Source organism: Amborella trichopoda, chromosome 1, assembly GCF_054954075.1.
Source record: "Amborella trichopoda isolate Santa Cruz 75 chromosome 1, AtrichopodaSantaCruz75HAP2 v2.0, whole genome shotgun sequence".
Lineage (NCBI taxonomy): Eukaryota > Viridiplantae > Streptophyta > Magnoliopsida > Amborellales > Amborellaceae > Amborella > Amborella trichopoda.
Window position 1 is genome coordinate 34,686,428 of NC_142336.1, and position 26,701 is coordinate 34,713,128.

The 26,701-nt window shown below is 33.6% G+C and overlaps 1 long non-coding RNA gene across 1 annotated transcript; it reads right to left on the reverse strand.

Annotated features, from left to right (window-relative positions):
- Positions 1 to 23,282: 23,282 nt before the first annotated feature.
- Positions 23,283 to 24,095, reverse strand: LOC148783789 (uncharacterized). Its single transcript, XR_016052778.1, has 2 exons — positions 23,810 to 24,095; positions 23,283 to 23,478 (listed from the first exon to the last, which is right to left on the reverse strand). It is a non-coding gene; the product is annotated as an uncharacterized LOC148783789 (long non-coding RNA).
- Between the last annotated feature and the right edge of the window lie 2,606 nt (positions 24,096 to 26,701).

The window sequence follows — 26,701 nt, forward strand, 5'->3', positions numbered from 1 at the left end:
TTCAGGTGGGCATGAGTGATGCGAACTTTCTCATTTGAAATTTCTCCACTCAATATTATGCTATTGATATTGAGATGGGAGGAATCTAATTCAATGGCTTTTTAATCCAGGGAATTGCTAGGGTTTTTGAGTTCTGCAAGTTGTTGATTTTTTCTCTGGATACTAAAAGATCCCAGGTTATTACACAATTACACATGCCATATAGGATATAGGATTTGGGGGCTTGAAACAAGCACCTTGGTTTTCATGACAAGTTTCTCATTGTTTTTCAAAAGAGAGAGAACAGTCCCCTTTTAGCTGATGCTCCTTGGATTATACAAGAAAGTCACTCGAGATCCTAGTTATTCAAAATTTTAAAGAAAAAATGCCATTAAATTTTAATCAAGAATTATATTGAACACTCCAGTATTCAAAGATGCTCCATTTTATGGAAAATGATAACTCTAAATTGAAGAGACCATCAGAAGCAAGAGATGGAAAAAATAATCACACTTTCTTTATTTCTATCGAATCATACTCATTTTGTACTTTCTCTCTCTTGAAAATTTCAAGTACTTGTGGTCTATGGAAGAAGAGATAGAGAGATTGTATTCACCTAAGCAACAAAGTGTGAGACTGGTGAGGATGAAGAAGAGGAACTTAGCATCCAAATGACCCATTTGTTTTCTCCTTGAAACAAAGTTTTGAGTTTTTGGAGTGGATTGTAGGAGACCCAGTTGGTTTTTAAATGTGCTACCAAGCATATGAAATTCCATGATCGTTACCGGTGGTCCTTTTCAGAAATTGTTCATATATAGAAGTGGCATATTCCCCATAAAGTTTAGCTATTCATCTGGTTAGCGGCACAATATAAGATTTTGACTATAGATAACCTTATCAAGCAAGGTAAAATTTTACCTAATGTTCGCGTACTTTGGCCTAGACTCTCTTATTGTCTTTTCTAATGTAATCTTATTTTAGAATATCAATAAAGTTCTAAACATTGGTTAAAAAAAAAGCATATGAAATTATCAGATAAATCTTAATATAATACTAACCTGGTTGTTCTCAAGAATTTCTTTAACACATTGCGTGGAAAAATTACAAATGGAATTAGATGAAGAGATTAAGGCTTTTTTCGAGATAACATTTGACTATATTAGTGTATTACTGATGAATATCAATTTTACTGATGCAAAATACTAAAAAACATAATTATTAACAAATAACGGTAAATGTCAACAAACTCCCACATTGACAAATAAATATGACTAAATTCAATAAAATTCTTATTCCGATAAATATTAGATTTATCATTTTCTAATAGACATCATAGTTTTAAATATAAAAAAATGTCCATATTTTCCTAAAATTGTTAGTAGAATGCAAGGAAAACCAAAAACACCATCTTAGTAATTGAATAAAAAAAATTAAAACAACTTTTTGCTGAAAAAGGTGAAGAACATGAGCTCAAAAAACAAATTCATAAAATTAAAATATAAAACAACAAATAATCGCACTTGATTTTGATGAAAGCTTGTTTTACCACGATCATTTAGCAAAAAAAATGATCAAATTGATGAAGAACAATCATAGAAATCGAGATTTGGCAAAAAACCCTAATCCGCTAAAAAAAACCCAAATTTTAGTCAAAAAATTCACCATCCATCATTTTTTTGGGTTCAATCCAACCCCAATCGTTGTTTTATAGACTTAATAGTGATTCCCCTCCATTATTCATCAATAAGCAACGAATTTTGATGAAGTTTTTGGTGAAAAGGGAGAAGAACATGAACTTAAAAATCAAAATTTATAAAATTAAAATACAAAACAACAAATAATCGTACCTAATATTGATGAAAGCATGTTCTACTACAATCATTCAGCAAAATAATGGGATCAAATTGATAAATAACAGTCACAAAAATCGAATTTTGGGCGGAAAACCCTATTCTGCTCAAAAATCCCAAAATTTCTTCACGAAAATTTGTCTCTTAGGTTTGATCCATACCCAATCATTGTTTTATATATTTAAAAAGTTATTCTCTCCATTATTGATAAAAAAAACATTGGATTTTTACAGCTTTTTTGGCAGAAAAAATGGCTTTTTCTGTGAAAGCCACTGTAGCAGCCATGTCATTGTGTCGACTCACCCGATTCACTGTAGCATAACGTTGAGAACCGGTGATTCACCTCTAGATACATACGATTACTTGTATTATATTGGAATTGACACGGGGTGCCCGATTCCCATGTCGACTCAGGCGAGTCCGTTGCGACTCGTCATTTTTTAAAACACTTGTTGAAACATGGCAAGATGAGTAATTCCCTCATTTGACAATTACTGGTTTTAACGCTACTTCTTTTCCTAATGAAAAGAAAAGTGAAGACATTATGAAGGTTTTTACTTGAAAAGACTGATAAAAAACACTCAGTTTGTTTGGCTTAAAATTAAGCAGCACAATATAGCGATGTATTTAGCATTTTGTTACTTCGCTCCAAGAGAAGCTACCTAATACAATAAAGAGGACCTTTCACGAGACAAACCATTTAATTATTTCGGTAGAGATGCATCTACTTTTGCTCAAAAAGGGAAAACCTTTATCTGCTAATATTTCAATGCCATAATTGGGTCAGAGCAAATTTAGAATATTTAATGGGATTCTCAGGAGCACCTGGATTGCAAAAACAAAGTTGAATGGAGTAGATTTTCACAAGACAAAGCCTTTAATAATATGGAAAAAGTAAGTAACAAATTGGTTGAATCTTCTCACAGTCCTTTATATTTTATTATCTAACTAAATTTACATTTTTTTAAACATCAGAAACGAATATTTTTGCATAGGCCGATAAAGGAAGCTAAACTGGTATTTCAGACTGAAGTCCAAAAAAGATGGGACTCTCCTATCTATGATAGAAATTTAATCACATTTTACTTGTTGTTGCTCATTATGTATCAAGACGTAAATTTTTGAGGAAGAAGCAATGGTTTGGTGATGACTGTCAGAAAGCAAGATTGGCACTCCATAATGGTGAAAACTCTATAGAGCTGGTCAAATATTATAAAAATTTGATTCGCAACAAGAAGAGATAGTTTGTCAGAGAATGACAAACCAAGCTACTGTTGGATTTGGTGCCATCCAAAATCATTTACATAAGAAAATCCCATATTATGTGGGATTGAGATTAATATTGATAAGTTTCTTAAAGGAAATGGAAATCCATAAAGATTAGGACTCTTGATTAATAACGAAACAGATTCTTCCTTATTCAAGTATCGATAACTCTCTGTATAGTTCTACTTGAAGGCGTTTCCCTGGCGGGACATCTTTGATTCCGAGGAAGGATGTGAGGAGAAAGGATTGAAAGGCAGATCTTGATGGCAATTGAATGACTCTTCCCTACTCGTCTTATAGTTCTTTTACTGCCTTCGGGTGTTTCATCTATAGGAAGTTTCCTATTTAGTGCATAATCATAACTTTATATATATGTGATGAAAGTGGAGAAAATTTGTGTGACCTATTTGGGTCACCATATGAGAAAAATGGGTTTCCTCGAGAGAGAGAGAGAGAGAGAGAGAGAGAGAGAGAGAGAGAGGGGGGGGGGGGGGCAGGGCCTCTTGTGCATGAGATGCAAGGTGTCTCTTAGAGAGAGGAGAGCTTCCTATAGAGAAAAACATTGTGATGGTGCCTTTTGTAGAGTGAGAGGGTGGTTTTTTGTAGATAAGCGATTTGCATGAAGATTTTGGGTGTTTCTCTTTTTAGTTAGAGAGAAAATCAGTTTCTCGTTGCTGTCGCATCTCTATATGGTGTTGTCGGTAATGGTTGCCAGAAGTAAAGACGAGGAAGAACGACAAGTGACATCGGTTGGGTGAGTGGTTTAAAAGGGGTTTGCTCGACTTGGTTTTTGTCGAGGGTTAGAGAGATAACTTTATGTCCCAAAATCTTTGATGTAATTTTCATTGGTATTGTGAATTTCAGTTTGTCCATGCCCTTGGACGTAGTCCTTTTGGGGTGAACCACATAAATCTTTATGTTCTTATGGTATGTGCTTTATGTTTATTTCTCATATTTTATTTGTCATGAATAACCCATCGGATTTGGAGCTTCCGTGCACAACAATTACTTCATTTGCTCAAAAGAGAACCAAGAAGTTTTTGGGAACTACTGTAGAGTAGGCAAAAATTAGAAAACAATTTCTCTATCACAAATGTTAAGAACTTTTACAAAAAATTAGATAGTGAAGCAATGGCACATCCACATAATGCTAATACCAAATTAGCTCTTACATTTGAAGAAACATGTGAAGGATTGGAAAGACTAGCCTCAGGAAAAGCAGCATATGCATAAGGCTTATATGGAGAAATGTTAAAATGGGGTGGACCTCTTGTTTGGGAAATTGTTTAGAGAAAACTCTATCACACTTTGGAATTTGGGTTGGATAAAGAGTGGTGTATTAACAGAGTTGTAATATTATTTAAGATCGGAAGCAAAACATATTTAAATAATTACAAGTTGATCGTAACCAGTAATATCTTTGTAAAGCTTTTGGCACTATCCTGGAATCAAAGATTGGTACATGGGCAAAAAAAAAAAAAAAATTCAAGCGATTTCTCTAGTAGGTTTCCAACAACATCATTCACAATAGATCATCTCATCACCTTGAAATATCTCGTTGTTCAAGCTAAATGCCAAAACAAGAAAAATTTTATATGTTTTGTGGACTTCTCTAAAGCATACGACTCTGTTAGTAGAAAAAAGCTATGGCAAAGACTACACAATATCAGAGTCCTAATGCCTTTGAAGTCGACAATCCAAATTCTCTACTCAGAGGTATGTATCCAACTCAAAGATGATTATTCTCATGACAATGTGATGTTTCATAGATATGTTGGTATTAAAAAAGGTTGTACTCTTTTCCCCATATTATTTGGTATTTTTATAGATGAACTAGATACATGGATGAAGAAGACTCCTCCCGATCATTCTATTATTTTAAGCCAATCTCATGTTCATTTCTTGCTCTTTACAGATGATGTAGCTTTGTTTTCCAAGTCAAGTGAAGCTTTGTTTCATCATATAAGTATTTGCGTTTAGAACACTCCAAAAATTATAAATGGAATAAATGCATTGCACAAAGAATCAAAAGAGGTTTGAAAGACTTCTTTGCATTGAGAAACCGATGCAAGATGGAAGTTATCTTATGTTGGGATGCTCGGAAACAACTTTTTCACACTATTGTACAACCAACTGTCCTCTATTTTTGTGCAGTTTGGGCCCTGTATTAGTAGACAAATTTTGGTAAAAAATAGAAGTTCAAAAATATTTTTTCTTGGAAGAGTTCAAGGTAAACCAAAAGATCCAATATGATATTATGCTCCTAGAAGCTAAGTTGATGCCCTTGGAAGTTCAGGCAATTTCTCAGTTTGTTGCTTTTGCTCAACACCTCAAAACTTATGCGATTGATAAAATTTCAAAAGAAGTTCTCCATGCTATTTAGGATAAGGGTTGATTATACCAATGAAAGCTTTGGTTAAAGAAATGGAATATTGATAAGCAAATCTTCAATTGGGACCCTAAGCAAATTTGAAAAATTGTTTGGGCAAAAAACAACCCAAAAGATTTCGGAGGGAGTAGAAGGAAATAAATAATTTTATTTGAATAATATCATAGGAGGAATTTCAATAAAAGCAACTTATTTGAATGATCATATTCCTCTTCATGGATTCAGATCAGTAGGGTGAGAATGAGATCTCATTACTTTCATATTGAAACAGGAAAATGGCTTCAAATTTTTAGAGAAAAGTACACTTGTCGGCTTTGTGCCAAGGATGCTATTGAGGACGAACATCATATTTTTCTGCAGTGTACCACAACAGCAACAACTCAGGAAAAATTGAGCATCAGTGTTTATAATTTGATTGATTTGTTCCAGATCCCATTAAGGACTCTTAGTCACTTTATTGGGGAAATTTTTCAAACTCATGCCATGTACGCTTCTGTGCAATAGATCCTAAGGGTCTTATATGGACGTAATAAAAGTTCAGTTTCAGTGTCATTAAATCTCTTTTGTGATTCATTGTGTAGTCTTCTTTTAAAGGAAAATTTCCATCCATATCGAAATAGTATAAGCCATTAGATGTCAAATTGGATGGCTTGGGATGTGTCACAAAGTTCAAGGAATTTTTCTTTTGAACTTAGAGTCTAGTCAATGATATACTCACAACCAGTGTTTAAAAAATCACCGATCCGATCCAGAATCGGGAGATCCGGATCGGGTATCGGTGATACAGCACTAGATCTAGTATCGGTGATATCGGGAGGTTCCATTTTTATTTATTTTTATTGAAATCCAAGTTTTCTAGCATCGTTACACGTGATAACCTCGCTTTAACACCGTTAGGCATCGGTGATACTAGGCCTTTACAGCATCGTTACACGTGGCGGCGTAACACGTGAACGTTGACCTGACTTTCCTGTGCTTGTCCGCCGTCTCTATGCCAAGTAGTCATGCCCCCATGCATAATAAATTAAGTAATTCGCCTTGTGCCAATTCTTTTATGCGGTATAGTGCGCCCTCATCTTTTCTATGTGGGGCAAATGCTTTTTGTATATCACTCATCGAAAAAGTTATTAATATTTGCTCTGTGTATGGCAAATATTAGCGTATGGTATCACCGATGTGGGGCAAGTATTAACGTCCGATATCACCACTGAGGTTCCACATTTAATTTTGTTTATTCACTCAACGATGTGGGGAAGTACTAACGTCCGATAATACCACTGAGGTTCCGCATTTAATTTGGTCTATTCACTCAACGATGTGGGGCAAGTATTAACGTCCATTTTTAAAATTAAATTAAGCTTTTTGCAATAAAAAATAAACCTGTTATTGGATATTAGGTATTAAATTATTGATTAATAGAGATTAAAAAGAAAAAAAAATAGTACTAACTCATAGGATATTAGAAAAATAAAAAATAATATTAATACTAGTTTATTGATCATTAAAAAAATTGGTAGTTTATGGGATACTTTAAAATAAAAAAATAACACTAGCCCAAACCACTTTAAAATCTATTTTAAAGTTGTTTTGTCAATTATCCCACATTGCAAGTATGATATTTATATGTTTTTCTAATTTTATTATAATATACTTACAAATTTATGTTTTTAAACTATATACTTTTGTAGATTTATATATTTATAAGGATCACACATTTGTATATTATTAATAATTATACATTGATAACCAAATCTTGTATTTTTATTTGTTTATTTATTTATATTATAAATTATATAATGTATTATTTTTATTACAGTTGTAAAGAATTTATTTAAAACATTTGATGATATTATAAGATAAATTTTAAATTTATTCATATAGGGACAGAACATCTCAATATTCACATATTGATAAAAAAATGAAAGTTCTTAATGTAGTACTCCCATTTCTTATTGGATTCCTAAAAAGCAATATTTATCAAGAGTTTTAATAATTTCTTGGATTTTTTTTAAGGACGAATCTGTCCAATTTGACCGATTCCTGATCCGAAACGTCAATTCATTGATCTAGATGGATTTTTGGGGTGCCCGATCTGAGGTACTGATCCGTTTTTTAAACCACTGCTCACAACTATTCAATTTGAAATATGATGGATAAAAATGATTGTGACATCCTTGTATTAAAAGTAAATGAGCTCTTTAAATACTTTTCCAATTATTAATTGGTCCAAATTTATCAAAAATTTATGTAGAGGTACACGGGTCAGATATTTATATTAGTGTACTGTAATTTTTATCCCTTTATTACACAGATAAACTTTTGTTTTTGTGTCAAATAAAAAAAAAAAATTGGGGCTATATATATATATATATTTAACTTCTAGTAATTTCTTTGAAATGGCCATAATAAATTGACATATTCCAATTTTTTTGCTTTTCTATCAAAAAAAAAAGGAAAAAAAGAAAAAAAAAAAAAAAAAGGTTCTTTTATCAGGGGCATTTTCATCCATTCCATAAAAATAAAAAATAAAAAACTAGGGTATTTTCGTCTATTCTATAAAAACTCTATTTTTAATATCCAACCCGTGAAAGAAAAGGGGCAAAAAAAAACATGCACCCTTCTCCTCTCTCTCTCTCTCTCTATATATCATTCCTAAATACCCAATCCGTGAAAGAAAAGGGGCAAAACCCCTGCACCCTTCTCCTCTCTCTCTATATCATTCCCAAAGGAGAGATTTTCTCCTAGTATATTTGGCAAAAGGTTATATTGGGAATCAAGATCAGAAGTATTTCTAGTGGGATGAGGAGCAAGAATGTTAAGTTCAATTTCTTTCTATTTTTTGGCTCTTCAAGGACTCTTTTTTTTTTTCCAACGGATACATTCATTTCCATTGACCATGGCTTTTTTGTTTTTTTTAACGAATAGGGATGATTCTTATCAGAAACAAGGGTCTTCTAAACTGGACATGCTGTCACTTGCCAAAATTGATTGTTTTTCTTTCTTCAACGAACATAACTGTATCATGTAAAAAAAAATTTATCTTCTTCAACGGGCATGACTGTTTTTTGCCAAAATTACTTCTTGGATCATGGGCTGCACACTCTAACGGCTACGTAACGGGTATGTCCCTCATTTGTAGAAACGAAAAACAATCCAAGAAAACTAGAAAGAAGAAACAAACACAAAAGAAAGAGACAAATAATCACAACGCAATGATATACGTGGTTCGGCAACGTGCCTACGTCCACAAGAGATGAGAACTTCTTTACTAGTAATGGAGAATAGGGTTACAAAAGCTCTCTTCCTCACACCTCTCTAATTGCATAGCAATCCGCATTTTTCCCTTGTAGGCACGTTGCCGAACTACGTATATCATTGTGTTGTGGTTGATTGTCTCTTTCTTTTATGTTTGTTTCTTCTTTCTAGTTTTCGTGGATTGCTTTTCATTTTGTAGAAATTGGTATCAAAGCCTACAAGGTTATTCAACATTTTGGGGTTTGCTACCACGATGACAGAAAAGGGCTCAAGCGTCAAGTATGCCATTGAGAGGTTCAATGGAAAGAATAATTTTACCCTTTGGCGATGAAGGATGAAGGATCTTCTGAGATAGCAAGGTCTGACTAAGGCTTTGCTAGGAAAATCGAAGAAACCAGCAAAGATGGACGATGAAGAGTGGCAAGTGATGGAGGAAAAGGCGGTAAGTGCAATTCGTCCGAATCTTTCAGATGACACCTTGCGTTATGGGGTGGATCTTGAAACTGCTCCGAAAGTTTGGACAAAACTCGAGAGTATCTACATGACAAAATCTCTGACGAACAAGTTGTTCTTGAAAAAGCAGTTGTATTCTCTTCAGATGGAAGAAGGCATAGATCTGCTTGAACATCTCAGCGAGTTCAACCAGATCATAAGCCAGTTAGCAAGCCTTGAGGTCGGCCAAAGAGAACCTACTATACCAGAATTAAAACAAGAAATTAATGAGGTAAAAGAAGAATTTAGACAACTCAAAAATAGAATTAGAACGTTAGAACTCAATACAGAATTCTCTGAAAATTTTTCAGAAGAAGATGAATTAGAATTTGATGAATTAATAAGGAGAAACAAACCCCTTATCATAAATGACGAACTTGAATCCTTTGAAAAAACAGAAAATATTACTTTAAATCTCATGAATAAGGTTATTATACAAAAATGGTTTACATTTGTAAAAATTATTGTAAACAATGACTATAGCTTTCAATCTTTAGCTTTAATCAATTCAGGTGCCGACTTAAACTGCCTAAATGAAGGCTTAGTTCCTAGTAAATACTTTGATAAAAACAACTCAAATACTTAATACAACTGATGGCAGTAGACTTATTATCAACTATAAATTGTCCAAAGCAGCTGTTGGCAATAATGGACATTGTTTTCCAACATCGTTTATCATGGTTAAAGGATTAAGTCAATCAGTAATCTTAGGAACACCATTTCTAAGTCTACTTTATCCTCTAACAATAGACAATACTGGCATAGAATCAAATATAGTCAGACAGAAAGTTAAATTTGAATTTATTGACAAACCAAAAATAAAAGAAATCAATAATATGAAATAAAAAATAGAAAATAAAGAAAAATTTTTATGTTCGTTAAAAATTGAAGTTAAATATAAACTAATAGAAGAACAATTAGTGCTTCCAGAAAATAAACAAAGAACTGAAAATCTTCGGAGTCAGATAGAAAAAGAAGTTTGTATTGATTTACCCAATGCTTTTTGGGAAAGGAAAAAACATATGGTCAGCCTACCATATGAAGAAGGATTTGATGAAAGTAAAATACCTACCAAGGCAAGGCCCATTCAAATGAATGCCAAACTTCTCGCAATCTGTAAAAAAGAAATAGATGAATTACTAAATAACTGATTAATCAGAAAAAGTGCATCTCCTTGGAGCTACGTTGCATTCTATGTAAATAACGCAGCAGAAAAGGAACGAGGAGTTCCAAGAATTGTAATTAATTATAAGTCTTTAATTAAAGTTCTTAAATGGATAAGATGTCCTATACCAAATAAAAATGACCTACTTGACAGATTAGTAAATGCATGTATCTTTTCTAAGTTTGACTTAAAATCTGGATATTGGCAAATCCAGATTAATGAAAAAGATAAATACAAAACATCTTTTAATGTACCTTTTGGTCATTATGATTGGAATGTTATGCCCTTCGGACTTAAAAATGCTCCATCAAAATTCCAAAAAATAATGAATGAGGTTTTTAACCCATATAGTAAATTTATGCTTGTCTATATTGATGATCTGTTAATTTTTTCAGAAGATATGCAACAGCGCGTCAAGCACCTTAATACTTTCCTAAGTGCCATCAAAAGTGCAGGTTTGGTAGTATCTGCTCGAAAAAAAAATTTATGCCAAACCAAAATTAGATTTCTTGGCCATAATATTCATCAAGGAACTATAGTTCCAATTGATAGAGCGATCCAATTCGCTGATAAATTTCCTGATATAATTCTTAATAAACTGAATTACAAAGGTTTTTAGGATGTTTAAACTATATTGCTGATTTCTATAAAGAATTAGCACTTGATGCTAAACCTTTATATGACAGATTATGGAAATTCCTCCTAAGTGGACGGAGGAACATACATTGGCAGTTCAAAAGCTGAAAAGCAAAGCAAAAGAATTACCCTTCTTGGCTTTATTAGATCCAAATGCCTTTACAATAACTGAATGCGATGCCTCCGAACTTGGGTTAGGAAGAATCTTGAAACAGAAAATAAATAATCAAGAACAATTAGTTCATTTTACCTCTAAGGCCTGGAACACTACTCAGCAAAACTATTCAATAGTCAAAAAAGAAATCCTTGCAATAGTTTATAGCATAACCAAATTCCAGAGCGATATTCTTAATACAACATTTTTAATTAGAACTGATTGTAAAGCCGCTCGTGATGTTCTTAAAGATGTTCACAACCTTGTCTCGAAACAGATCTTTGCCCGCTGGTAGGCTGTTCTATCTGCTTTCGATTTTACTATTGAGCACCTCTAAGGCTCTAATAATCACCTTCCTGACTTTTTCACTTGTGAATTTTTTTAGGCGGGGCCGAGAGCAGCCAACTAACCAAGAGCACATAAATACTAATACAAATATGAATATAAATAGCCAAAAGGGCAAAGCCCGTATGGATATAGTACCAACCTCTTATGAGGGATCACCATTAGCTCAATATCCACCTTTATCACCATCCAGTCCTATAATAAATTACCCTGAATATTCAAGCCAGCCTACCCATTCCCAAACTTCAGTTTTCATCCAGTCACCCATTCCTAAAAAGGTGCCCTCTACGGGAAAATCCCAATTTGAGGAAACTACCTTCTTAATAGACTCTATAGTAGAATGCGAACATGCTATGCTTGACCCAAATAAAGTAGCTAGCCTATACTTGCATAAAAATCTCAATCCCACTAACGGGAATAAAACCTACGAATGGTATGAGGCTGTATTACTAGAAACAGGCTCTATCTCTATGGTTCATTATTTCCATAAAAATACAAATATAATGTCATATTCCAAAATACAAATTAGAAAAATATTATCATATGATGAATGGGGATCGGACCCTTCTCGAGCAAAGAAACTCCAGGCACAAGAACTGTATAATAAATATTTTCGATATGCTGAATATATCGATGCATAGCATAAAATATTTGCCATACAAAATCCCAGTAATTCTCATACATGGTTCCTGCAATTCAAAATGCCAATCACGGAAATATTCCCCAATTGTTTCCGTAACTGGTTCATGATTTGGGGATCTGGATCCCAAATTTACCAGAAAACTTGCAAGTATCTCAAGCAAGGTTTGTTGAAATTAATGGGAAAAACCCAACATCGATTACCATTTGTACTTTATGGCCATCTACCAGATACCATGGATTATGAAATGGAAATATGAAATATCTGAAAATAATACAAATAATTTTGAATATATTCTTTGATTAGGAAAGAAGATTTTTATCAAATGGTGGGATGTGTTAAAAAATGATAGTCTGAACCTAGACAAAATAATATTACAGAAAATGCCTGAACCATCCTCATCACAATATGAAAACCCATATAATCTCGCTGAATATATTCGACAAATGAAAAAACGCAACCCTCATGCAACTAAAGAAGAGCTGGAAAAACAACTCTTGCAAATCTTTGAAGAAGAAGCCGAAAGAGAATCTTCTCAACAAAATGAAGTTATAGAAGAAGAACAACAAGATACTGAAGAATACGAAAGCCAGAACATGTTCGAGTTTTCTCAGAAACCCGAGTAGCCCAAAGGCCCGAAAGAAGCCTGAAATACAAATAAAATATTACTACTTACATCTATCGGTCATAGTAAAGATTCTCCACCTGTCCCGACAGCTACAGTAAAGTACATCTATCAGCCACAGTAAAGATTCTCCACCTGTCGCTCCACCGACGGTCCAGTCCAAAAGGTCTCGCTCCACCGACGCTCTAGTCCAAAAGGGTCTCGCTCCACCGACGCTCCAGTCCAAAAGGTTCCGCTCTACTGACCTGTCTGCCACCTGCTGCTAACACTCCATCCAGCCATCCACTTGTAAAGATCAACACTCTATCTAGCCATCCATCTGCAGCCCGACTGCTATATAAAGAGAAGAAGTTGAAGAAGGAAGGCATCGAAAAAATTCAGGGAGAATTCTTAGAGATCTCTCTACTCTCAGCTCTTCTCTTCCTTATCCTTTCTTTTCTCTTCTCTTAGAATTTGCCTAAGCTACTACAAGCTACTATCAAAAGCTTACTTCATACTAAGTTGTGCTTTTCGAGTAACCTCTATCTATATTATGTAAATTCTTTGTATCATATTTCTATGTGTGACTGTAATTATAATTCCCTACCTTCGTACTGTCCTGATGAATGGAAGTTGTTTACCAGTTTTTGCATCTGTAATATGTAAGTTTGTATTTATGTAATATGCAAGTTAAGTTAATTTTCAGTATTAAATTGCGTGGTACTATTTATACAAGTTGGATTATCTTAGAGATAGCTCCATTTTCTGTTGTTATGATTATACTCTCTTTGTTATATTATTTCAGAATCGTTAATAGAATTTTATAAACATCTTCATTAGTAGAATATATAGTAGAATATAAGAATTTTTAGAAGAATTTTAGAAACATATAGGTCCTGGCTTGAATGGTATCAGAGCCATGATTAGCATATTTCTTTGAAATAGCTTTAGTCAAAGACTGCTATTAGAAAATGTTTTTATCTTAGGACGTAGGAACCTAATAAAATTCTGCCATAAAGAAGTTAGTCCGAGAGTTGAAACTTGTTGTCGCCCTGTGAAGGGCCGTTTAGGCCAGGAAGAGCCGCTGAGGTCAAAAGACGTAAGAGGTTGACTAAAGAGTATTCATCCGTAACTTCTATGGAAAATTTTATTAGCACCATCTAATAGCACTCTAAGAATAAAGAATAAAGAAGAAATTATGATTGATAAAATAGAAAATTGGAATATACCAAAAGTCCCTGTAACTGATGTTTATAAAAAGGGAACGTTTGAATTAAAAACAGGTTATGCTATAAAGACTGTTGAACAAAGTTTATCTATTCATAGCGAACAAGAAAACTTCCAATTGCCGTCAAAAAAAATAATTCAATCTCATATCAAGAAAGAATATAAATATCTGCATATAGGATTAATACAGATAGCTATAAAGCCCCTTACAAGGCTAGGGTTGAATAATTCTATATTTCTTTGTCTAAGAGATAATAGGCATAATCAATTTTCTTACTCACTACTAGGAATAATAGAATCAAGCTTGAGTAGTGGACCAGTTTATTTTAATTGCTTTCCCAACTATTCAGTATCGTTAAGTGACCCTAATATCCTCAAAGTACTAACCCTTAACCTAAAAACCCAAAGATTCGATAGGAACCCATGATCACAGAATTTAGCCTTAATATATAGAATTTGGTATAAAGTCATGAATACTTTAAACCCAAATGTATTACATATTGATACCAAAGGGAACACAATATTTTTCCAGACTAATATAGAAAAGTCAAATACTATTATACCAAAATCCATAAATTGGTCCCAAGTGGTACTACCCAAAACATGGTCTCTTCAAAATGGTATCAAAGCCATTGCCCTGAGCAGATCAGGCATAGCACTAGTGGGAACTCTTGCTTGTGACCTTTCGGTGTGGTTGGCCGAAGCAAGACTCTCCGCCCATTAGTGTAGGGTTACCTATGTGCTAGGATCCTATTGGTTTTGATAGGTACCTTTTGTTGGCTGCCTGAGCCGGGTCCGGGGTTATATATATATATATATATATATATATATATATATATATATATATATATATATATATATATATATATATATATATATATATATAAGGGGACATTTCATTAGCTGCCTACTTGATAGAGTAGCTTCAAACTACAAAAACTATAACAATGAGACATTTCACTAGCTGGCTACTTCAAAGTACAAAATTACATATTAATTGAAAGATGCAACTGAATCATTTTCTTCTCCTCAACCATTTTTTTGGCCAGCTTGTAATACCCTTTCCTTTTACATCTGCCTAGACATCTCCTTCTCTTTGTGATCTTGTATGCCGCCTTGATTCGTCCTATAAAGCTGGCAGAACTTTAATTTGCAAGCTTTTGCTTTTGTCATTTATGCTTTTTGTTCTCGTTTCATCTCCCTCGTCAGTGTCGCTTTCATCATCTCCTTCCTTAGTCTCGATTTCCTCATCTTCCTCAGACTCGTTTTCCTCATCTCTTTCCTCGCTATCACTTTCATCATCTCCACCATCTCTCTCTTCGCTCTCGTTTCCACCATCTCCCTCCACCCTCTCCTCGACATTTGTCTCCATAGGAGTATTTTGCAATAGCAAATCATGTGCCACTCGTACGTAACGTCTTGATTCACCTGTTAATACTTCACCTATAAGTGCAGCTTGTAGCATCCCTATGCAGGTTAATCACTGTAGGTAGACAATGAAAAACAAAATCAGAAATTATTTTGAATGCATAATAAGTCAATAAAAAAGAAAATACACAAATTACATAATATACCAATGTCCTCTTCGATTGATGCCCTACGAGGGGGGGTAATTGGGATTGTGACTGCGAGGGGGGGCACATGAGAGTATTTCTATAACTGATTGTGACTGCGAGGGGGGGCACATGAGAGTATTTCTATAACTTGATTGTGACTGCGAGGGGGGGCACATTGGAGTATTTCTATATCTATTGGTAAATATGTTGTACCAACTCATATATTCAGTTGTAGGCATTCCACTATATGTATCCACTTCTGCCCTGACAATGTTGCATACTCATTGACACCAGTTGCTTATCTCGGCACTTAACTCGTCAATCTAACTTGTGGGATGTAAGCCAACCTTTTTCCTCCTATCCCACTTAGGTGGCCCAATAGGAATCGCTTGCATCATCCTTTCAATAGACTGCAATCGATATGTGTGACCCCTATGTCTTTCAAGGAGATCAAATTGGTTTTTTCAACCAAAGCTACCTGTCGTGGATCCAGCTTCCATTTTCCTAGGGTCTTAGTTGATTCACTAATACGAAAGTTATTTTTCTTCTTAAATGGATTCAATAAAATATGTCAATATTTATTAATAATATAATAATTGTCTAATTTATGTAAATCAATAACTAAAGTAAATTGAGTATCATAACTTTTCCCTTTGATCGGAGGAAGTGGATGGGCCACTTGTTCCACTTGACGGTTCTGGGTCTTGCATCACTATTATCTATTTATATTATCAGAGTTTCCATGTGCACAACATATGAATTGGCAAAGAAAAAGTATTTTTCTTTAACAAAAAATAAACACAATTACAAGTAAAAAGGAAATGTAAGTAAAGTATGTTTCTTTAACTAAAATAAACACAACTACAAGTAAATAAGAACAATCACATCAAAAAGAAAAGGAAATGTAAATAAAGTATGCTTCTTTATCCAAATGAACACAAATACAAGTACAATAATAGTAATCAAATCAAAAAGAAAAAAAAATATAGATAAAGTATGCTTCTTTAACCAAAATGAACACAAGTACAAGTACAATCACAACAATCAAATAAAAAAAAAGAAAATGGAAATAAAGTTTATGCCTTCAAGTGGGTGCTTTATAAGTTGCCTTGTTATGACCAGTTCCTTTGCGCCGACTACAGTGAATATGTCGCACTGGTACTTCCTGTGACTCGATGCGCTTCTTTTTAGATCGGTCAGGGGGATGCTTTGAGTGAGGTGGAAGTACTCTTACTCCCTCTGAGTGAAGCTGTCCATGTAAACTATGCCCAGAATAGTCGATCAAGGTAACTGGCATGATAGCTACGGAATATGTTTCAAAAAATTTCACAACAGTGAAATATTCTTTACGATAGTCAACATGATCTTTTTCCATTACTTGAAGGGCTTTACAAGCATGCTTGCAAGGCAAACATGTTATTTGCCAACCCTGACATTCACATTCTCATGTAATAATATTTACCTTGTAATTTATGCGATCACCCTAACTTCATAAACTGCTCCATTTGATGCCACAGTGACTCTCACGTAAAGGGATTGTTTTATGACATTTTTTAGTTCGTTTTGTGCTTTTGGGGTAAGTGTTGTAGTCCAAGTTTCAGCTTTCAAGCTGTGAGTGGCCATTAATTTCATGATTTGTCTCCTAACCAAGTCAACGCATTGGAGAATTGATATATTTCGTGCTTCTAGAATCCACTTGTTATATGACTCAGCCACATTAGTTATTACTTGGTCATATCGATTACCTTTGAACTGTGATGTGGCCCAACGGTTTGGTGAGGCTTCCATGAACCACTGGAATGTATCCTCAGGCAGTGATCTAATTTCCATTATCTTATCAAAATACTCTTGTTGCCTATATGCTCTACATGCACTGATAAAAGGTATATACAATTGCCTTCTTAACATCATTAGGTATGCGTTTTGCTTATTTCTTAAAATTCTCCGCTAAATGATGCTCACAGAAGGCATCATGGGCATTCTCAAGCCTTGACAAATAATATCAACTAGACTAGGCTGTCTATCTGATAAAAAAGTAATTTCACGATCCGTCCCAATAACAACTTTAACGATTCCATAAACCATAACCAATTATGTGTATTTTCGGCATCTACAATTGCGAATGCAACATGAAACATTTTCCCTTCCCCATCGAGTGAGTTGACAGCAAGTAGAGTCCCAAGGTACCGTGCCTTCAATGATATCCCATCGAGAAATATAAGTAGACAACATCCATTTTTGATGTCATGTATTGACCCATAAAAACTTAAGAACAATAGACAAAATCTATCACCTGGCCATACTTATCCTGTAGCATAACTACCAAGATTTGTCTCAATCACACGGTTTACATATGCTGGTAATTGGTTGTATGCCTCCTCTTGCGAACCGTGTATGTCTTTTATGGCCGTTTCTTTTCATCGCCAAGCCTTCCAATAGGGTAATTCTAACCCATAATCTCGAGACAAATCACTCATGATTTCTCTAGCCTTGTAATATGCAGTGGCACTTAATTTATCCTTGATTAAAGATGCAACAAATTTTTGTGAAGCTCTTCTCTGTACATCACAGCTTGTCCCAATATTGCATGAGTGATCTCTTATCTGTGTTTTGATTTTGAAAACATTCGTCTTGCCATGCTTCCCAGTATATATCTCCCATTTGCATCCTTCACCCTTGCATTTTGCCTTTACGCGATACCTCTTATTTTTAATAAAACGATATATGAAATGATTTTCTATAGCAAACTTGCTAAGGGCTTCTCGAAAATCTTCTAAAGATTTAAATTGTTGCCCTATCTCAGAAAGTGCATTCTCCCATGTACTAAGCAACCTTGGTGCAATGCTTTGTTCGGAGACTGAGACTAAAACATTAAATGATTGTGGGGGTCTGACCTCTTTGACTGTCATAGTATTATGTGAAGTACTTCCATCCCTACGATCACTTCCATCAAATACATAGACAAGCACTTCATTTCACATTCATAGACGTTCAACATCCTAATAATGTTGTCATCATTGTATAGGTTCACAATAAATCTTTTATTTCTCGGGACAAAGTATCTTAAAGATATTAAGTGGATATCAAGTGAGAACCGCTCTGCTACGTATTTTTGCATGTCATCTAACCTAGTACTACTGTCAATCATAAATTGACATGCATTACGACCAATATAATCCAAAGTCACATCGACACTTGTTCGGAGTTCTCCACCGTAAATACAATAACTCAATCTGTTATCACCCATTTTCTTTTGTCCTGCACAATATTTGTAAAATTTTACACCCTATGCATTGCATTACAACATCTTAAAAATAGCCTTAAACTTGTGGAAGTTTAGCAAGCTATTATATTTTTTTTCAAAGAGCTACAATTAAATTTTAACAGGAGGTATGAATATTGTTGGGGGCATATAACCTACAAATAACAAGAGCTACACATAATTTTATTTTTTAATGAACTAAAGGTAACAAGAATAATATGATGGATTATTTATATCATAATTGACAATACAACCAACACAATTCCAGCCAGTAGAGAATAAATAATCTCTCTGATTTTATCTTTTTTTTCATTGTTCTCTCTATAACAGGCTCTCTCCTCTAGTCTATTTTTTGTACAGCTAACTTCACAATGAGTCTCATCTTTACCAAGATGGCACATTCAAGCCCTAAAGATACCACATTCAATTTTTTATACAAAAGTAGACAGTTTCAAACAAAAATTTACAACTATCAATAACATTTATGCCCTAAATACACCACATTCAATTTTTTATAAAAAAAAAAAAAACAGTTTCAAACAAAAATTTACATCAATAACATTCAAGCCCTAAATATATCACATTCTACTTTTAATAAAAAAAAAAAAAAACTTTTAAAACAAAAATTTACATCTATCAATAACATTCAAGCCCTAGCCGTAAATTAAATTTTTAATACAAAAGAAACCATTTTGAAACAAAAATTTACAACTATAAATAACATTCAAGCCCTAAATATACCACATTAAATTTTTTATACAAAAGAAACAGTTTCAGACAAAAATTTACAACTACCAAAAACATTCAAGCCCTACATATACAACATTCAATTTTTTATAAAAAAAACAAATAGTTTCAAACAAAAAATTACAACTATAAAAAACTTCATTGAACATATAGAAATACAACTGATAAACAATTATTAAAACTATTTAGTTCTTATATTAAACACTACACACACTTCTGAGCAAAAGTAATACCGAAGAATTCTAATATCCAATGAGTAGCCAAATGAAGACTCATCTAGGTTCTCTCGCAAATTAGCCAACGCTGCTATATTCATCTTTCTTGCTTGTTTCATGGCATGTATATAGGCTTCATCTATGAATTCCTAGAAAAGAAAAACAAAAAAAAAAAAGAAAAAAAAATCTTGACAATATATAATTTCAAAAGAAAATGGAAATCAACATATCTATATAGAGAAAAAATATATGATTGCCTTGGAGAGTAGTAACATAGTCACATTTACGTGTGAAGCACAAGTTGTGTGTGAGAGAGAGAATTGTGGCATGCACAAGAGAGGGAGAGAAGAAAGAGAGAGAGAGTTGTGGCATGCATGTGTCTGGGAGAGAGTAATGCGGGTAGGAGAATTATGAAAGGGGTAGAGAAAAAGTAGGAAGGAGAAAGATGAGAGAGAGATATGTGGGAGACAAATATCTAGGATTGGAAGAGAAATACGTGAGAGATAAATCTGGGACGGGAAGATAATTGTGGGGCTGGAAGAGAAATATGCGAGAGATAAGTCAGGGAAGGGAAGATAAATGTGGGAGAGAGTGAGAGTAAATCATGAAGAGAGTGATGAATTTATTTAAATTGGAGAAAGAAAATGTTTTACTTAAATTGGAAAAAGAAAGAAGGTAAGGCGTCACCACATTAAAAAAATGAGTTACCTAGAAGATGAGGTGCCATCATACTAAAAAAAGGACTACCTATTTTTATATGTTTGGATGCATGTAGGGAGAATGAGAGAATGAGAATGAGAATATAGAAATGTGGGAGAGAGGAAAAGATGAGTAAATTAAATTTACTTTAATTGAGAGAGAAAAGATGAGGTGTCATCACACAACCAAAGGAGTTACCTATTTGTATGTATTTTCATGCATGTAGGATGGAGAGAGAAAGAGTGAAAGCTAATATAGAAACGTGGGAGAGATGAAGCGGAGATGAGGTGTCATCACACAACTAAAGGAGTTACCTACTTTTAATATTTGCGTGCATGTAGGATGTAGAGAGAGATAATGGAGAAATGCAGTAGAAGAGATGGAAAGAGAGAGATAAGAATTGAATGAAAAAAGAATCGTGGTGTTATAATAAGATGGGTGTTGCTCTCGTGGGAGAGAGAGAGGGATAAGAATTGAATGAAAAAAGACATGTGACACGATAATAAGGGGGGTATTGCTCTCGCTTAATATATAACGAGTTCAAAAGAGGCAATAATACACCTATAAAATAACAAGAGAAAGCTATTAATGTCATCAAAAAACTATTGTAATGTTAAAATATTCATATTGAAACACATGACACAAATCATGGGGGAAGATATTTAAAGAAAGGTATAATAGGGAGAGTGTGAAGATAAAAAATAGTGTGAGTGAGGGAGAGATTTACTAAAGAAGAGAAAAAATGGGATACATGGCACAAAAATAGGGGGGAGAAAGAAGATGAAATATTGTAGGAAAAGAGAGAGATTTATTAAGGAAGGGGAAAAATATGACACCACAAAAATAGAGGTGGTATTTCTCTCGTTTAATATACAATAGATAGATAATACATAAGAAAAAGCTAGTTTGCTTTTTTACTTCATGCCACTTTTTCATTTTTTGTGTTTTGTTTTTGTTACAGTAATAAACATGGTTGGAGTGTGGCAATGTCGGCTAATAAACAAGCCACTTTTTTTATTTTTTGAATTTTGATATCCCTTTTTTATACTTTTTAGGATTTTTGTTTTTTTTTTGAATTTTTTAGTGTTCTAATATTAAAATTTATAAGGGTATTTATTTATTTTTTTTATGTTTATGGTTGTAAATTAGATTGTATTATAAAGCAAATTTCGTATTTATTCTTATTTGTATAGTAAAATAATTATAAAATATAAACCAATAATTATAATTTTCGTATATAATATTGTAGTTAGTTAGGTTGTAATAATTTTGGGCAAGTAAAAAGAATTACTAAATGTTTGATGCAAAACTAATTTCACTTTATATAAAAAATTATTTTCTTTAATCTTATAATATGGAAGTGTTTTCTAATATCTTTAAATTATTTTGATGCAATATTTTATTACTATATCATAACTAATAATTATACAAACATTTAAGCAGGAAAACATCGTCTCAGTATTCACCTGTTTTTACAAAGTAATGAAAGTAAATAATACACCATTCCTAATTTCTATTAGAAACTAAAAATACAAATTTTTAGAGAATTATAGTGATTTTTTGAAAAAAATTCGGACAAAAATTCTTGGTTCGGCCAATTCTCTGATCCGATCCACTGATTCCCCAATCTGACACAGGTATGGGTGTGACCAATTCGAGTCACTGGTCCATTTTTTTTAAAACTTCTTTGACAGGTTGCTGAACAGAGTACTTAGGTAAGACTTGGGGTAATTTAACATTTTAGAAAACTCATATTAAACTATGGAAATTGATGTCTATAGATCGTATATCAATTTTTGATGTTTTTGTAATTGATTTGTGAGTTTTTCTTCCTTATTTTCATATTTTCTTCCCTTTTTTGTATTTTCTAAAATGTCTCCAGCTTTAAAGCCAATTTATCTAAAGGGAAAGGTTCCTATACTTCTCCTACAATATAGAAGATCTATGCTTCCCCTACCATCCAACCGTCAGATTTTGATCAAGAGAGCCACTCACCATTTGATCTTATATCCGACGTCTCAAAGTATTTTATTTTTAGTTTTGTTTATACAAATCGTATGAATATGAAATTTGGTACGTGCCATCTTCTCATTGGGGCGCACTTATAAAAAATATTTAAAATAGTTTTCCGATAAAATATAATGATCAAAATACCCCTTGAATCTTTCAAGGATATTTTGGTCATTTTATTTTATTGAAAATATTGTTTTTATATTTTTCGCTAGTGCAAGTTTAATAGAGGATTGGACGTTTAAAATTTGGTGTCAAAATAGTTTATAGAAAAAAATTAAAAATAAAATAGTGTAGAGATGAGACATTGTGATTGGGGCAATCTTAGCCCTCCATTCAGAATAAACGGTTGGATAAGGAAAAGTATATAAGTTTTATGTTGTAAGGGATACATAGAAAGTTCGGCCTTATCTAAACTCATGCTTGTGAGGAGCCACTTTTTGGAGAAAATAAGGACCATGTTTTCCATATTTTACCTATGTTTTCGGCACATACCTGCACTACAGTCGATCATCAGGACATGCTTACAAGATGAGAAAAAGAGAACCATTAGGATAACTTTCCAAATAAAACTATCATTAATTCGACAACGATTTAAACAAGTCGAAAAAGAATGGCATTCTTTTCACTCTCCCATGGACAGTTAATTTATTTATTTATTTATATTTATATATATCAGAGCCCAACATGTTGAAACAAGATGTAGGGTTGATGCCACTGATACAGGATTGTGATGGTGATTAAGCATCCATGATATTAAATTTCGATGGAATCACATGGGTTGTGGCCGAATCATCTTGGCATGTTGCTTTCTTTACATCAACACAATCATCACGCCGATAACCATATAGTTCCTTCTTACAGTTTTCTGCTTCGCACCAGTCCGGGCATGACTCAAACGATTCCGTGCATAAAACAACCAGTCGGGTGGCGCATAAATGAGTGGAGAAATACAAACCCGGCAACATAAATCACTTCTTAACATGTCTGTAAAGAACATTAGCAAAAATTAACTCATGATCATGTTCTTTAACTGATATAGTTTGGGAGGTATAATCCTATCCCTGTGACTCTAAAATCCATGGATTTCAGGTCACCAACGTCCATCCAATGATTTGATGGTGATGGAGAGAGTTGGACATGCCATCAGCAGATAAGAACTCAACAGTTGTTTCTCTCAATCAATCATGGATTGGACGGTGATGAACGTCATACTACATGTTCTCGATTTCGGGGATTACTGAGCACTACTTTTAAGTAATTTAAACTATTAACATCATGAAATTGTGTTGATAAATAAGAAATCACATAAATTCACCTTTGCCTCTAACTTGGTCACCATTAACCCCGAATGCAACAAGCAATCGAGGGTTAACTCTTGATTGGACCATGGTAGAAGAGATGACCAACATGGCCAACACAATCACAAAAGCCTTCAAACCCTGCATCTTCTCTCTCTCTCTTTCTCTCTCTCTAACTAATGGTAATGTTAGTAGTAATACTTCTTATGGCTAATTTAGCTGGAGCACCGTTCTATTTATAGGGTAAAAGCAGCAGTTTGAGGGTCCTACATGATTGATTGTTAGGACCTATTAGTAGATACCATAAGCACATACATCAAAAGATGTATTAAAAAAAAGCATAGATAAATTATTAGGTGAGCTTGACCAGTGGATTGGTCCATATTTATGAGTATGTTATTGATGAGGTATCTTGCAGGACTACTGCTCGCTGTAAGTTTGCAACCTTAAAATGAAGAATCAAAGATGAATCTAAAAAATCTATCTAAAAAGGTTGTTTTGATGTTGGAAACACTCTAATGGATCATCTCGATAATGAGATGTAGGCATATAGATAAAAAAAAAAAGAAAAAAAGATTTTGAGTTTAAAAAATAGTGCATCTTGTAACACATTATCTAGACCATCCATTTTCATGATTTTTCATATGTTTATAGATCTACTTGATTTTAGCCATTTTTGGATTTTAAAATTTTATAATTAGATATGAAAATAGATTTAGATAATCCTATAAGTTTTTTACAACAAAATTATATGCTATGATAAATTTTGGAGGTGCGCCTTAATTGGATGGTTTAAGCTTGCAACCTTAAAGAAACCACACCCGGGTGTGGTTTGTATAAGTTTGTACCAGTAAACAATCTTATTAAGGCGTGCCTTCAAAATTTATTATATGCTATAATTTTGGTGTAAACAATTGTTAGGATGCCCTGAGAATCTATTTTCATCTCTAATTATAAAATTTTTAAGTCCAAAAATTGTTCAAATCAAGTAGATCTATAAACACATTTAAATCTTGAAAATAGATGCTTTAGATAATGTGTTGCAAGACACAATATTATCTAGTGGATTTTTTGGTTATTGCTTCCCATCTTTTTTGATGTCCAGATGATGAATTAGAGAGTTTTTCAACATCAAAACAGCCTTTAATGATGGATTTTTGAGGTGCACCTAAGATAAACTTTTCCCAATATATTTAAGAGCTGTATGATGCACGACCGATTATATTCTATTCAAAGAAAAAAAATGTCTTGAATGTAATCGTTTGTGTATTAAACATTCATCAAACATTTTATGGCTCTCTCTCTCTATTTTCTTTTTATTTTGTATAAGGTAAGGAGGGTTGGATTATTTTTGCTTCATTTTGGGTGTGCCACAAAATTCAAGAAAATCTATTATATTATTTTAATTTGTCTGATTTCACATCTAACGCCCGAGAGTCCTTGTATTAGAGGTCAATGTCTATTGTTTATTCTCCTATGATGGGACTTTAAAGAAAAAACGCATGGTGAATATCGAGTAAAATTGCTTTGAAATCAGCTATAATTCAAGATAGAACAATGTTTTACATAAGGGTGTGGTTCTCATGACGTTGCAACCTTAAACAATCCAATTAAGGCACACCTCCAAAAATGATTAAAATCAAGTAGATCTATAAATATATGAAAATCTTGAAAATGGATATTCTAGATAATGTGTTGTAAGATGCACTATTTCTAGAACTTAAAATCTTTTTTTTTTATATTCGTACATCTTGATGTTGAGGATTGATGTCTTGTATTTTGAGAAAATATATCTGTCAAAGGTGGAGTTAAAGAGATGACTCCGGAGGAGCGTTAAAACCCCGAAGGGCTTGAGGCCTGGAGGAGTCGTCCTGCTAGGTAGACTCGGTGGATTCGGCCTTTATAGGGGTTCAGGGGCGGGCGGTAGCCCCTAAGGAAAATTTTTGTATCCGTACATGAGGTATTTCGATAATTTGTACCATATACCTCTGACTCTATATATTGTAGCGATGTGAGTTCTTTTTAGGGTTAAGGGAAAAATGCATATTTCTTTGTAATCAGAGAGAACAAAGAGGTGTGAGGAAGATAACTATTGCAACTCTATTCTCCATTGCCAGTAAAGAAGCTCTCATCTCCTGTGGACGTAAGCACGTTGCCTAACCACGTATATCTTTACGTTATGGTTGATTGTTTTTTTTTTTTTTTTTTCTTCTTCTTTCTTGTTTTCATGAATTGCTTTAAGGGTTTTCTACACTCGATGTCGAGATAATCAATCAAAAGGTTTTTCAACATTAAACAACCTTTTTCAATGAATTTTTAAGATGCATCTTTAATTCTACATTTTAATATTGCAACCAAAGCTCAGATCTATTTGGAAATGGCGAATCCCACATAAGATTCAAATCTTCTTGTGGACTCTTTAACAAAATAAAGTACAAACAGTTGACAATTTGAAGAAGAGGGGGAAAATAATCGTCAATAATTGGTTGTTGTGTAAAAATGATGAGGAGACTGGAGAGCATTTGTTCATTCATTGCCAATTTACTTCAGCATTGTGGACCTGAGCCTTTCAAGTTATTGGCTTTCAAATGCCTTTTCCGCACATCTTATTGATCTGTTAGATCAACTCTCGATTCCTTCTTTGCCTAAAAAGGGGTGATGTTTTGGCAGATTTTCAGGGATTCAATCCTTTGGGAAGTTTGGTTGGAGAGAAATAGATGAATTTTTTAGGGCTTCAATTGGGAGATGGATCGTATAAAAGATAAGATTTTGCAAACTATTTGTTTGTGGTTTTTTTCACGAAAGAAGGTTTTGGGATTTCAAATATTGATGTTCGGCTAAATGTGAGGAGTTTGTTACACCAACGGATCTCTAGACCCATTATTCATAGTCAATGGACCCCACCCAAT